Source organism: Phyllobates terribilis, unplaced genomic scaffold (genome assembly GCF_046119375.1).
Source record: "Phyllobates terribilis strain yellow unplaced genomic scaffold, ASM4611937v1 Scaffold_815__1_contigs__length_636389, whole genome shotgun sequence".
In the NCBI taxonomy this organism is placed as follows: Eukaryota; Metazoa; Chordata; class Amphibia; order Anura; family Dendrobatidae; genus Phyllobates; species Phyllobates terribilis.
Genome location: NW_027363575.1, coordinates 159,153 through 174,942, shown reverse-complemented (window position 1 = coordinate 174,942; position 15,790 = coordinate 159,153). Strand labels below are relative to the sequence as shown.

Genomic DNA, 15,790 nt, shown 5'->3' with positions numbered 1-15,790 from the left:
TTCCAGGTAAGCAGGTGGGTAGAGCCCATAGACAGACTGGCGGACTGGACTGTAGACAGACTGTCGGGCAGAAGGGGGGTCAGGCTGGCGGACAGGACTGGTAGTCAGACTAGCAGCGGGACCTGAGGGCTGAAGCAGAGGTAAGTAGACAGAGCTACAACCTTGCATGGGCACCTCCATATTGGAGGAAGTGCCATTTATAGGGGAAGTCCTCCGGCCATTGTTCGGGGACTTTTCAGGACGGCGCACGAGGCCCCTTTAAGAGAGAGGGAGCGGGCGCGTGCGCCCTAAGCACAAAGCGGGGAAAGCTGCATGCACCAGCAGCAGCTGCAGGGAGGCCGGAAGACGCCGGAGCAGGACCATGGCGGTAAGAGTGACGGCGTCTCTGCCGGGCAGGAGGCAGAGACGCCGATGCTACACCAGGTATGACTCTGAATGAATGAACTGTAGGCAAAAACCTGGTGAACAACTAAATTGGAGCATGTCACTTGTGATGAAAGCCCAGACCAACTACATTATATTAGATACTAATCCTAATTTTCTGCCTATTTCTGAATTGCACGTGCATAAACTGTAATACATTCATATGTGAACAAGTCTCATTTAGTGATGAGCGAGCATGCTCGCTACTGATCGGTACTCGCCCGAGCATCTCACTGCTAGAGATGCTCGGCGCTCGCCGAGTATTTCCTGACTTGCTCAGCGGGAGCTCGGGCCCCCTCTCTGCATGTTTGGCGCTCCTTAGAGAGACAATGAACATGCAGCAATTGTCTGCGACACACTGTAATGCCACAGCCTTGTTGGTTGTGGCATTACAATGATTGGTTGGCCGCACAGAGTCATCGGGTCTATATCAGACCTTGTGCCGCCATGCTCGTCACAGTCACTGCATCATGCAGTGTAGGGAGAGGTGAGCTAAGGAGAGATTTGCTTGTTTCTTAGTTAGTGTAGTTATACCACCATATATTATACACATATCCATCTCTACTAACAGTCCTTCTGAGGACTAATCCAGCTGCATAGATATCAGTGCTAGGCAGGCAGGCAGTGTATGTGGCAGATTACAGTGCATATAGAAAGAGGGTCCATTCCAGTTCTGTCTGCTGCTGGTGCTTTTACAGATATTTCTAGAAATAGCTCCAGGTATCAGGGGCCAGGATTATTTTTTTTGGGATCTTAATCCTCATTATTTGCTTAAAAAGCAATCCAGAGAATACCATTTTTCTGCTCCATTTCCTTGTTGGCACTGCAGAATACAGCCAGATCCTTTCCATAGTACAGTGCTAAAAATCCATCTACTTAAAACTGTGGATTGTCCATAACACGGATCACATATAAGTGCGCTGAAAATTCTGCCATTTCTGGCCTCCATTGAAATTTTCCTGCAGTGTGTCAGTGAAGTTTTTGACACGAGGTTGCTGTTAAAAATAGTTACCTACAGGTCAGCTATTTAAAACTGTGGTTTTCCGTCACACATATCACATATCGCTGTGGTTGATATCCAGCCATTTGTAGTGAACGTGGAAAATATTGTCCTCCATTCAAAATGGGCAAGTAGCTTGGCAAGGGACGGGGAAGTGGACGTGATGTTGATGATGGTGCATGCAGAGGACGAGGCTGAGGCCGTTGGCTAGCTGAAATTGTGCCACAACAAACATCCACATCTTCTCGCTCGACCTTCCTGTCCCAATTAATAGGGGACCGCAGAACACCACTATTGAACACAGAGCAGTGTGAAAAGGTTATTGGTTGGATAGCAGATAATGCTTCACTTTGCCACCACCACAACCACGCTGTCTTCCACACAGTCAAGTCTCAGTATACGCGAGTCTGGACCGCATATTCCTCACCCTGCTCCTCCTTTCTCACACCATGCAGAGCGCCCGGAGACAAATGATCCCACACTTGGACACTCCGAAGAGCTGTTCACTTTTCAATTTATAGATTCGGGCCTCTCACCCGGTCCACTTGAAGCGGGGCAAGAGGAGATTGCATGTAGCAATGCCCAAATATTTGAGCAGCCACGGTGGGAAACTGTCACAAGAGGTGGACGATGATGAGACACAATTGTCAGAAATTTAGGAGGAGGACCAGGGTGCGGAAGTGAAAGACGAGGTGGCGGATGATATCATAACTGACCCAACTTGACAGGGGGACATACAGAGTGAGGACAGCAGCACACAGGGGGAGAGAGGCATAGCACCCCAACAGGCAGGAAGAAGCAGTGTGGTGGCAGCAGACAGAAGGCGGGCAACCGTTCCCTGTAACATCAACTCAACGGAAGTTGCCAGTACAATTGTTAGGTCTTCCCGAGTCTGGTTGTTTTTCAATGACACTGCTGATAAACCCAAAAAGGTCATTTGCACCACCTGCCAGGCCAGCATCAGCAGGGGTAGCAAAGCTACCAGCCTGACCACCACCAGCATGATCAGGCATATGGCAACAAAGCACCCTAAGTGGGCTGAACCTCAGGGTCCAGGAACAGTGTCTGTGGGTGGCACCACTGCTTCTGACTCGCCCCCTGGGCCGAGAGGCACCCGGAGCCGCGCTTCTGGGGGGTTGTAGTATCCGTGGCGGTGACCCGGTCCCGTGGCTCATGGTGGTTAGGCCAATGACGGTATTTTGTGGGGTTTTAGGTTAATTGTCCGACTACACCACCCGTGGATTGTGGTCAGGGTGTACCGCCGCTGCGAGGCAGTCCACTGAGGCTGGTGTGGTGTGCGCAGCAAAAGATGGGATAACTCCCCACGGGAAGAGTATAGCCTCAGGGCAGGGAATGTGGATGATGAGGGTGATGGTGCACGGGAGTCCCAGTACTAGTAGTGCTGTATGAGGTGGGAAAGCAGGAATGACTCAGAGTCTTTGCAGTGCAGTTCAGGGTCTTTACTGATGATATTAAGGCAGACCCTCCCGGGAGTACTTGCTAGCATAAGGGGCCTGGTCAGTCTGCGAGCAAGCAGGAATTCCCCTGGCCAGGTGGAGTTGTAGGCCTCCCCGTCTATCTGCACTCTTCCTGGCTACCTTGCTGTAAGCGAGTGGAAGTAGCCCACGTCCCTGAGTATACCGTGTGGTGCTCACCCGTATGGCTGGTGACTTGGGGCCTTCTGGTAGCCTCCGCTCCTCGATGGCGGTGCTGGTCCCTTCTTTGTGGCTGAGCTTCCGGGCTTCTATGGCCAGAGGACCTGGAATCCCCTGCCGGCTGGTTTCTGCTGCTGGGTGAATATACGTCCCCACAGCCTCTGACTCCGATGTCCGGTACTTGGATTCTTCTGCCAGGGCGAGCCCTGCTCAGCTCCAGCCCCTGGTCTTCAGCCCCTGGCTCCTACAGAGCTCCTGCTGTAACTCTCCCTCTCCAGGCTCTGACTCCCTAATCCCGCCCCAGACCCAGTTTATAAGGGCAGATTCCTCCCCTCCCAGGTCTGGGCAGGAGATGTTGCATGCTTAAGGGCCCCTGACCAGAGAAACCTCCCACTTGCTCTCAGACGTAATATTTCTATTACTGTGGCAACCAGACCCCTGGGGTGCCACATTCCCCCCTAGCAAATTTTAGTACTCCGGGACTAAACACATTTTCAAGAAAACACAAATACAAGGGTATAAACAATAATACAACAACATATTTACAAGAAGCTTTAGTCTTTAGAGGTCACGGCGTGTCCGTAACCGGGTGTCCATGTCACCCAACAAGGTGAAGTCTTGGAACAGAGTAGGGGGACCTGTCCAAAGCAAACCCCAAACGTTGGCCCTGGGCGTGGCTGCAAGGCTGAGGCTAGCTACTTTGGGCCACATGGAGGGCACGACAGACAGGTTTTCTCTTCCGCGGCCATCTTCGTAAGAGGCACCAAGGTGCAACTATCTACAATGTAGTTCCGGTTATTCAATGTCCATAACCTGTCAGTCCAAATAAACCTGAAGGGTAACTAGAGAAACATAATTAGTAACCAGGTAACAAAATCAAACTATTTTCAACATTTGCAATTTACAGATGACATTTTAGATTCTCCAGCGAGCGGGCATTTGTCCTCTAGTACTCCTGGTGGACCTACGTAACCCACTATCTGGCTCTGCACTACAGGGTGTAGGAGGTGTTGCGGGTAGGTCTGGCAGCTTTCTGCGTACTCTTTGGCTTACTCGGTGCACGGCAGGCTCACTACTAGCAGAGGGTTGATTCTCCTGGGCTGCTGGTATGAATTCTTCTGCCTCCTGGGCCGGCTGCTCTTCTGACACTCCCTGTTCCTCTGTAGGCCCTTGAGGGGCTGGCTGGAGAAAGGCGAGGACGGGTACCACGACTGCGTTGTTGATCTGAGTCCAGGACCGGGGAAAGTCTCCGAGTACGGTACTGATCATTTCTTCCCTTTCCTCTGCGGGTTGAGGGTTTTCTTGATCTTCTTCAGGGCTTTGTAGCTGCTCGGGACACTTCTTCAGGTGGTCTCTGGAGACAATGGCTGTGGTTTCTCCTCCATCCTTACTGATGACACAGACTTTTGGGTTCTCATGGCTTGAGGGCAGTACGGTGTACAGGTCCTTCTCCCACTGGTCGTCCAATTTGTGGAGCCGCCTCTTTCTCTTCAAGACCTGCTCTCCAGGTACCAGGGGAACAGCGGGAGCATACTGGTTATAAGCCTTCTCTTGCCTTTCTCTTGCTTGAGACCGACTCCGCTCGACGCTCTCCTGTACTTTCCGATACTGCTGCTGCCGTTTTGTATCCCAGTCTGCCTCTGGCGAGGTGGCCTCAGGTGTCAGGACTCCCATATCCAGGTCAATAGGCAGCTTACCAGGTCTTGCTCTCATTAGGTAAGCCGGGGTACAGTTGGTAGAACCTACGGGGATGTGATTATATAAGTCCACCAGATCAGGCAGTTTTTCAGGACAGAGACTGCGTTCTTCCAGGGGCAACATTTTTAGCAAGTCTATCACCACCTGGTTCATTTTCTCACATAGTCCGTTGGTCTGAGGGTGATAGGGCGTTGTTCTTATCTTCCTGCAGCCATACAGATTGCAGAACTCCTGGAAGACCTCCGCTTCGAAGGCTGGTCCTTGGTCCGTCAGCACTTGCTCCGGATACCCGTGTGGACGGCAGAAGTGCAGCTGGAAGGCTCTGGCTGCTGTTTGAGCCGTTAAGTCCTTGACAGGGACCACCGCTAGGAACCGGGAGTAGTGATCTACGATGGTGAGGGCGTAGACGTACCCAGATTTGCTTGGAGCCAGTTTCACATGGTCCAGAGCTACCAGTTCCAGTGGCTGCCTGGTGATGATGGGCTGCAGGGGAGTCTTCTGGCTGGCACGGTCCTTCCTTCTTAGGTTGCACGGGCCACAGTCTCTACACCACCTCTCGATGGCTCCTCTCATGCCTACCCAGTAGAACCGTTCACGCAACAGGAACTCCAGCTTCTTCCATCCGAAGTGCCCTGCTCCGTCGTGGTATGCCTCCAGAACCATAGCCGCGTCTCGTATTGGGACCACTACCTGCCAGGCCAGCTCATGTGTTCTAGAGTTGACCATTCTCTGACACAGCTTCTCCTTGTAGAGAAACAGTCTACCTTTCTCCTTCCACAGTTGCTTGGTCTCCTCCGGAGCGTCTGGATCAAGACGGGCGTCAGCCTGTGTCAGCATTTCCTTCACCAGACGGACTGCGGGATCACTGTCTTGTGTCTCCGCCCAGCTGTAGTGGGGTAAGGGATTGAACATAGCAGAGCGCCTGTCCCTTACACGGTGGGAATACAGGATAATCCCATGACGGTGGAACGCAGGGAGATCGACTTCTTCCAGATCTTTCCCTACGTCCGGTAAGTTTGGCATTCTGGAGAGGGCATCTGCGTTGGCATTTGAGCGTCCCGCCCGGTATTTGATGGTGAATTCATAGTTGCACAGGCGGGCCATTCATCTCTGCTTAAGGGCACCAAGTCTTGCAGTGTCCAGGTGTGTCAACGGGTTGTTATCCGTGTACAAGGTGAACTTGGAAGAGGCAAGGTAATGCTTTGAAACGTTCGGTCACTGCCCACACCACTGCCAGGAACTCTAGCTTGAATGAGCTATAATTCTCAGGGTTTCTCTCCGTGGGCCGTAGTTTTCGGCTGGCGTAAGCGATTACCCTTTCTTTCCCATGCTGGATCTGGGACAGTACGGCTCCTAGCCCGATGTTGCTCACGTCCGTGTGGAGGATAAAGGGATGGCTGTAGTCAGGGTACGCCAGGATTTTATCCCCCGTGAGGACCATCTTCAGCTGGCGGAAGGACTCATCTTCCAGCTTTTCCCACCTGAAGGGCGGCTTCTGGTTTTTGGCCTTCCTGGATTGACCTATCAGGAGGTCCTGCATAGGGGCTGCCATTTTGGTGAAACCGGGAATGAATCTTCGGTAGTAGCCTACCAACCCGAGGAACTGCCGCACTTCCTTTATGCTGGAGGGTCTTGGCCAGTCTTTAATCATGGTGTTCTTATCGGGGTCAGGAGCCACTCCGTCAGCACTCACCACGTGTCCCAGGTTCTGCACCTTTGGTTTCAGGAGGTGACACTTGGAGGGTTTCACCTTTAGGCCGTAGCTTGCCAGGGCGTCAAACACTTCTGCCAGGTGTTTCAGATGGTCCTCGTAGGTTTTGGAATAAACAATGACATCGTCCAGGTATAACAGGACCGTCTCGAAATTCTGGTGTCCCAGACAGCATTCCATCAACAGCTGGAAGGTTCCTGTTGCGTTGCAGAGCCCGAACGGCATACAGTTGAATTCGCTGAGACCCATCGGGGTGGTGAATGCAGTCTTCTCCTTGTCTGCCTCTGCTACAGGAACCTGCCAGTACCTGCTAGTAAGATCCAAAGTGGAGAAGAAGTTAGCAGATTTTTAATGCAGCTAAAGATTCTTCTATTCTAGGTAACGGGTACGCATCTTTGTGTGTGATACGGTTGACCTTTCTGTAGTCTACACACATTCTCATTGTGTTATCCTTCTTTTTCACTAGAAATAGTGGAGCTGCCCAGGGGCTACAGTTGTCCCTGATTACCCCAGCCTCCTTCATGTCCCGCAACATCCCCTTTGCATGCTGATAGTGTGCAGGGGGTACAGGTCGGTATCTTTCTTTTATGGGCGGATGGTCTACTGTGGGGATGTGATGGTCTACCCCCTTTACTCGCCCGAAGTCTAGTGGGTGTTTACTAAAGACTCTCTCATACTCCTGAACCACCCGGTAGACTCCCTGCTTTTGGTGTGAGGGAGTGGAGTCAGTACCCAAATGCAGTTGCTGACACCAGTCCTCCATTTGTTTCTTAGAGCCGTTACCTTCCTCTGGTTGAGATGGAACCAAGGTTCTACGGCCTTTACAGAATTTTGTTTTATGGTGAACAATTTGGCTAGCGTGGCATACCGGGGCAGGTATACTTCCCTCTCCCCGATATTTATGATGCGGACAGGTACCCTCCCATGGCGTACATCGACCACCCCGCGTGCTGTCAAAATGGTGGGCCTACTGTCTCAGTAGACGGGTTCTACCATTGCTTGGTAGTTTCTACCTCTTAGACCAATAGCTGCCCGGCACCAGATCATCATCTCGCTTTTTGGGGGCATGGCAATAGGGAATGGGTCACACATTCTCACGCTACCTATCTCACCACCAGATAGTTTCACTTGTTGCCGCTTCATCAGTGCCCGGATTTCTTTTTGGAGGACACGCTGCTGGCTGGAACTGGCGTTCTTTGCAACCTGCTGTAAAATGAGAATCACCTCTGCAAGACAATTTTCAATCACGTTAGTTCCCAAGGTTATTCTAGGGTGACTCTCATGACGGTCAATGTCCACAATAATCAGTCCTTGTGCCGCTAGTTCGACTTTACCGATCTTAATGGTCACCTCTTTGAACCCCACCTGCGGCACGGGCTGACCATTGCTGGCGATTATACTCAGGTCGTCATCTGGGTAGCGGGTTATGTCCGAGTCATTCCAGTACCGCTTAAAGAGCACGTACGGGATGGTAGTCACCTGTGACCCGGTGTCCAGTAGGGCACTCATAGGAATGCCATCCAGTACCACAGGCATGACCGGACGCCCCCCCTACGTATTTATCACGCCAGCTCGATGGGCCTGATGATCTTATGCCTGGGGGTTGGCCCTCTACCCCAGGTTGTGCCCGTTTAAATGACAGTACCTTGCCATAAGTCCGGGTTGATTGCAGCGGCGGCAGATGGGTTGTCCGTTCTCGTTGTATCTGTCGCTGGGTCTTCCTCTGGACGTTGGGATCCTCCTCTGTCGGTGCCATGGGACGTCCTCCGGTCCGGATGCCAGCTGGATCTTTCCTGGAGGAGAGACCTGTAAAGACTGCACAGTTCTGGTTAGCGCGGCTACGCTTTTGTCAGTTCTTGGACCTGGTGGTGCAAGTCTGTAGCCGGGTTGTTATCCAAGCCTGCGCATCAGCTCCCACAGGCCCTGCAGACAAGGGCGCCGCCTCCTGGTGATAGGTAATAGCAGGGCGCCGGTGGGTTACAGTGCTACTCGGTGCCGGTTCTCGGAGCACCCGGATGGCGCTGTCTTTGAACTTTGCAAATTCTAAACCAGGGTTCTGCAAGGCCATTGCACGTAACTGGGTTCGGTGGGTGTTGGACAGCAGACCCTCAATAAATTGCTCAGTCAACAGTTCATCTGCATTCCGCACACTGTCAGGGTCTGCCTGTTTAATGGCTCCCAGGGCCTCTTGCAAATTCAGAGCATAGTCTCTTATACTGTCTTGGGCCCACTGCTTGCACCCATAAAATTTCATTTTGATCACTGCTGAGGTGCGGGTGTCAAAGGTGTCCCTCAGCCGGGTTAAGATCTCTTTTATAGTCTCCTTGTCCCCGACTGACCAGGACTTCACTTCACGTTGGGCTGCCCCGGTTAGCTGGCCTATCTATATGCTCACTTTTTGTCCCTCTGTCAGGGGGTATACTTCAAACAGGCTGTACAGTCTCTCTTTAAAGTCGCTTAGGGTATGCGACTCCCCCGAGTACTGGGGCAGCCAGGCCGCTCTGGGGATATAGGGCATTGTAAATGGCATTACTGCGGCAGCGGCCGCGCAGGTGGTAGAGGGTCCCTCCGTGTCCGTCATCTTCCTCCCCCCTAGTTAAGTGTGGCCTACCTTCCATTGCTTCTTCTCCGTAGGCTGCGGCTCCGCAGACGATCGTCAGGGTGGAGGACCTTGCGTCGCGCTCTGATGACGTCAGCGTCGCTCTCTCTCCCTTCGAGGACCTTGCGCAGCGTCGGTGCGTAGGGCGGAGCTTCAGATCTCGCGCGCTTTCGGCGTCCACGCCCCTCTTCTTCCCGCGCGGCGTCCTGAAGATGGCGTCTGATGGCGGGAAACCGACTGAAGATGGCGGGGAACGGCTGAAGATGGCGGGATACGGCTCCGGATGGCAGGTACCTTCACCAGAACAGGTAGGACAGTCTTTTGAAGGCGCGCAGTACTCGGTGGTTGTGGGCACGAAATCCTGCCGACTGCGCCAAAGCTGACTCGCCCCCTGGGCCGACGGGCACCCGGAACCGGGCTTCTGGGGGGTTGTAGTATCCGTGGCGGTGACCCGGTCCCAGGTCAGGCCAATGACGGTATTTTGTAGGGTTTTAGGTTAATTGTCCAACTACGCCACCCGTGGATTGCGGTCAGGGTGTACCGCCGGTGCGAGGCAGTCCGCTGAGGCTGGTGTGGTGTGCGCAGCAAAAGATGGGATAACTCCCCACGGGAAGAGTATAGCCTCAGGGCAGGGAATGTGGATGATGAGGGTGATGGTGCACGGGAGTCCCAGTACTAGTAGTGCTGTATGAGGTGGGAAAGCAGGAATGACTCAGAGTCTTTGCAGTGCAGTTCAGGGTCTTTACTGATGATATTAAAGCAGACCCTCCCGGGAGTACTGGCTAGCATAAGGGGCCTGGTCAGTCTGCGAGCAAGCAGGAATTCCCCTGGCCAGGTGGAGTTGTAGGCCTCCCCGTCTATCTGCACTCTTCCTGGCTACCTTGCTGTAAGCGAGTGGAAGTAGCCCACGTCCCTGAGTATACCGTGTGGTGCTCACCCGTATGGCTGGTGACTTGGGGCCTTCTGGTAGCCTCCGCTCCTCGATGGCGGTGCTGGTCCCTTCTTTGTGGTTGAGCTTCCAGGCTTCTATGGCCAGAGGACCTGGAATCCCCTGCCGGCTGGTTTCTGCTGCTGGGTGAATATACGTCCCCACAGCCTCGGACTCCGGTGTCCGGTACTTGGATTCTTCTGCCAGGGCGAGCTCTGCTCAGCTCCAGCCCCTGGTCTTCAGCTCTTGGCTCCTACAGAGCTCCTGCTGTAACTCTCCCTCTCCAGGCTCTGACTCCCTAATCCCGCCCCAGACCCAGTTTATAAGGGCAGATTCCTCCCCACCCAGATCTGGGCAGGAGATGTTGCATGCTTAAGGGCTCCTGACCAGAGAAACCTCCCACTTGCTCTCAGACGTAATATTTCTATTACTGTGGCAACCAGACCCCCGGGGTGCCACACTTCTTCTGCTGTTGTGCATGCAAGTCAATCCTCTGTCCATGGCACATGCGAAGATGCTTCCTAGCCTTCACCTGTTGTTGCACACTCTCAACTAGCACCATCAGCAAGCATGTCCATGTCCTTGTCCCAGCTCAGAATTCAGTTGTCCCTACCATAGTCCTTGGAACGCAAGTGTAAATACGCAGCCAATGCCCCACAGGCCACACTACTAAATTCACACATTTCGTGACTGCTTGCGCTCGAAATGTTGCCTTTTAGGCTTGTGAAGACGGAAGCTTTCCGCAACCTGATGGCGGCGGCCGTCCTTTGGTACTCGGTCCCCAGCCGCCACTATTTCTCACAGTGTGCCATCCCCACATTACATGAGCATGTGTCCCTCAACATTAGCCGTGCACACAAAAAAGCAGTTACTGGGAAAGTCCACCTAACCACGGACACGTGAACAAGTGCTTGTGGGTAGGGACGGTACATCTCACTGACAGCACACTGGGTTAACATAGTGGAAGCCGGGACCCAGTCAGACTTTGGGACGGAACACGTCCTCCCGACGCTGAGGATTGCGGGCCCTGGGTCAATCAGGGTTGCCCCCACATTCTACAGCTCTTGCACCTTCTCCTCCTCTTCAGCATCCATCTCTGAAATTACCACATCAGTCGCAAGATGGAAGCACTGCAGCATTGCTTGGGCCAAGCGGCAGCAGGATGTGCTGAAGCTAATATGCTTAGGTGACAAACCACCCAACACTGAAGAGTTGTGGACAGCTCTGAAAGAGCAGGCAGATCTGTGGATGACACCGCTGAACCTACAGCCAGGCAATGTCGTGTGTGACAATGGCTGGAACCTGGTGGCAGCTCTGAGGCGAGGCGAGCTCACACACGTACCATGCCTGGCTCAAGTGCTTAACCTCGTGGTTCAGCGGTTTCTCAAAACCTACCCGGAACTGCCGGATCTGCTTGTCAAAGTACGCCACCTGTGTGCCCATTTTAGAAAGTCATCTACAGCTTCCGCTGCCCTTGCCGTGTTTCAGCAGCGTTTGCAGTTTCCAGCTCACCAACTGATGTGTGATGTCCCCACGCATTGGAACTCTACATTGCAGATGTTGGAAAGGATTTGCGAGCACAAGAGGGCAGTTGTTGACTACCAGCATCAACAAGGCCATCGGTATTCAGTTCAGACTCCACACATAAGACCTGTCAAAAATATGTACCATCCTCCAAAACTTTGAGGACTCCACCAAGATGGTGAGCGGTGATACCATAATTAGCATCACCATCTTGCTTCTCTGTCTTCTGAAACTCTCTGCTCACAATCAAAGAGGATGCATTGCAGGTGGAGCATGATGAGATGGAGCAAGGAACCATACAGGGTGATTACACACAGCCCAGCCTCACCTCATCCCAATGTGTACTGGGTGAAAATGAGAAAGATTAGGAGGAGGAGCTAATTTCATGCTCTATAGATGGTACTACCTGCACAACTGTCATACCGTCTGTTTAGCGTGGATGGCCTGAGGACATGGAGGAGGAGGAGAGCATGGTCAGTTGTCCTCTTGGTGAGGACACAGAAGTCTTGCCTGTTAGCAATCTGGCATGCATGGCTGAGTTTATGTTACACTGCCTTTCCCATGACCCTCGCGTTTTCCAAATTTTGGATGACAGTCATTACTGGTTAATGACACTTCTAGACCCATGCTACAATGAGGACTTTCTATCTCTAATTCCCAAGGCGGGCAGGTCTACTAAAATGGGGCAGTACCAGAAGGCCCTTGTTGCGGAATTATTAAAAAAATTCCCATCTGAAAACGCTGGCGGTAGAGGTCACAGTTCATTGGCAACCAAGGAGTACAGACGAGAGAGACACAACTCCAATCCAGCAGAGGCAGGGGAACACTGCCAAAGTTCTGGGACAGTTTTTTCAGACCCTCCCATCTTACAGGCCTTGAGGCGCGGGGTACTCTCACAAGGAGTGCAAAGTTTGGGAAGATGATGAGGGAATACCTTGCTGACCATACCAACGTCCTCCGTGATTCCTTTGTGCCTTATAATTATTGGGTATCCAAGCTGGACACGTTGCATGAACTGGCTCTCTACGCCTTGGAGGTCCTGGCCTGCCCTGTCGCTAGCATTTTGTCAGAGCTGGTTTTTAGTGCCGCTGGTGGAATTATAACTGATAAACACATCCGCCTGTCAACTGAAAATGCTGACAGGCTGATTCTTATAAAAATGAACAAGAGCTGGATTGGGCCAGACTTCTCAACACGACCGAATGATAGCTAGCAGTGTAACATAAACTCAAATCCAGTGTCTTTTTTTGGGAGGTCTATTCCCATGCACCTCTTCACACCTATACATGGGTATACGCTTCCTGATATTGTCTATTTGCTCTTGTTCTCTGCCTTCTCCTCATCCTCTATCACCATAACATTCACCACCATATCTACCATATCACCTCCTCTACGTGTCTTGCAAGTTCCTCCAAATTTGTGGCAACTTTTGCATTCACTGCTTAGGAAAACACTATGGGAAACACACGTCCTAATAATAGGAACATTGTTTTTAGGAGGCTCTTTGACCTCTACGTCTCTTGCAAAGGGCATTGGAGTGCCTCCAAATTTTTAGCAGCTTTTGCATTCACTGCATAGGAAAACACTATGGGAGACCCACTTCCTAATAAACATTGTTTTTAGGAGGCTCTTTGACCTCTACGTCTCCTCCAAGGGGCATTGGAGTGCCTCCAAATTTTTGCCAGCTTTTGCATTCACTGCATAGGCAAACACTATGAGAGACCCACTTCCTAACAATGGGAAGATTGTTTTTAGGAGGCTCTCTGGCCTCTACGTCTCTAGCAAGGGGCATTGGAGTTCCTCCAAATTTTTGGCAGCCCCTCCAATAACTGTATAGGAGACCCACTCGTTAATAATGGGAACAACAAAGCATAGCCGGCTGATGGCTCTCTAATAATAGCGAGGGCCGACTGCTGGCCCTATAAAAATAGGCTTTGGGACTTTCAGAGTCCAAAAATGAAACAGGATGTGTCTGATCATGTCTCACACACCACATGGCCAATGTTAAAATGACATTTCCCGGTGAATGCATATGTCTTGGTTGAAAGCAATGCAAAAGTGCAAAAACGCATCAAAAACGCTACATGTGAACATAGCTCAAGGTGTGGAGGAGCATTTTGTTTTTGGTTATTCATTTTGCCTTATATACAAGTCATTTTCCTGGAAAGGATGTTCCTTAACATATTTCCCAGGAAAATCCATTTTGGTTTAGTTTTTGTATGTTTTATTGTGAGTCCGTAAAAGTGGCGTAATAGCTCTGACAACATTGTTGACAGCAGTGACATGGGAGTCAGAAATGCTTCCAGGTGTCTTCCCCATGCTGTTCCCATGTCATTTGAGCACTGTTCCCATCAATTTGTGCAAGTTTTAGGCCCTCTGCAGACCGCTGGGGGTAGTCACCGGAAAAATGCTTGAGTTTATATTGGGCTCATTGCTCTGGTCGAGCACCCGAGCATTCCAATTTGCTGGACCCGAGCATCGAGCACCCGAGCATTTTAGTGCTCACTCATCACTAGTCTCATTCCAGAAAAATCTCTGTCATAAGTGCCTCAGTTATAATACAAATAAAGGGACATGGGTCATTGCAGGTTTTGCTTCATACGTAGTGATTTTTGTGCCTTTTTTTCCTGCTGCTTTTTAGCGACGTCTTCTACAGGTGTCCACACCAAAATACTCAATAACAATTTTGTCTTATTGCATTTTTTTGCTGCATTTTCCTCTTTATTTGAATCAGCATTTTCAATGCATTTTTGGTACAGAAAACTGCACAACTGCAAAACTCAACTGTGTTTTTTTCAAGATCCCCATAGATGACTGTAGAGAAAAAATGCACCAAAATATGCACATTTCAGCTGAGGTTATAGATGTACAGTGGGCAGTTTTCATGAAATTGTATTCACTTTGCTTGGACCGTTAAGGATATTTTTTTTTTTTGTGGGAACATGACCTAACGGGATTGTTCCCTGGTAAACCACACAGGCATCTTAGACATGGCTTGTTTATTCCAGTAGGGTTTCCCACCTGCAGTAAGACATAACCATGATAGGTATCACTATGAGCGTCTTCTATGGATTAATATAAATTACAGTGGCGTGTAAAAATTTGGGCACCCTTGGTCAAAATTACTGTTATTGTGAACAGTTAAGCAAGTTGAAGATGAAATGATCTCTAAAAGGGCTAAAGTTAAAGATGACACATTGCATTTGTATTTTAGGAAAAAATATATATTTTCATCTTTTACATTTTAAAAATTACAAAAAGGAAAATGGGTCAATGCAAAAGTTTGGGCACCCTGCATGGTTAGTTCCTAGTAGCACCCCCTTTTGAAATTATCACAGCGTGTAAATGCTTTTTGTAGCCAGACAAGAGTCTTTCAATTCTTGTTGGAGGGCACTGGCATATGGCCCATAGTGGCAGACTACGCTGCTGCTATGGGGGCCGTGAGACAGGGGGCCCAGGAGTCAGGAGAAGGTATCCACCTCTGAAAAAGTTGTGTTGTTCTGCACAAAGGATGCCTCACTGTCTGCTCTGTTAGAGAAGGAGAGGAGGTTCTAGCCTCCAGCAGAGCAGAGAGGCTGCTTACAGCATGGCCACTGCTCTCTCTGCCCACCCCTCTGTATATTATAGTGCCGCTCTCCCCCTCCAGCCCTGTAATCAGGGGCGTACATAGGAATCATGGGGCCCTGTAGCAGAAGTTCTAACTGGGCACCCCCCCTCCCCCAAAAAATATAAATAATTGTGGGGGTCACAGAAGAGTAGATCTCACAACTTTCCATCCTTTACATAGTAATTTTCCTCCTGCTGAAGTACTAGATTCCTCTTTTCTTGCCCCATAAAGTGTGATCCCAACAAAAGTGCACCCCAAACACAGTATGATGTCCCCATGGTGAATTCCTTCACACGCGCAGTATAATGACCCTACTGTACACCACCTCAACTCACAGAGCAAAGTTTGCTGACCCCAACACAGTATGATTTCCCAACTGTGACCCCCTAGAGCTAGAGATAATGGTACATAATAAGGGAGGGTGTTATACATAATAAAAGAGGAAACTATATAACTAAGGACGAAGCTATACATAATAAGTGAGTACACTATATACTAAGGGAGTATGCTATACATAAAAAGTGAGTACACTATATACTAAGGGCGTATGCTATACATAATTTGGCTACATTCCTGCATCTGTGTGCAGTGTCGGTGTGCTGCCCGCTTTTACAGACTCATTGAGCATGTCCTATTCTAATCCTC

General features: G+C 50.6%; 1 long non-coding RNA gene across 3 annotated transcripts in view; it reads right to left on the bottom strand.

Moving 5' to 3' along the window:
- The window catches only part of LOC141240292 (uncharacterized), a 149,878-nt gene that overhangs the window by 70,147 nt on the left and 63,941 nt on the right, over positions 1–15,790 (bottom strand). The gene's annotated exons all lie outside the window — the stretch shown is intronic.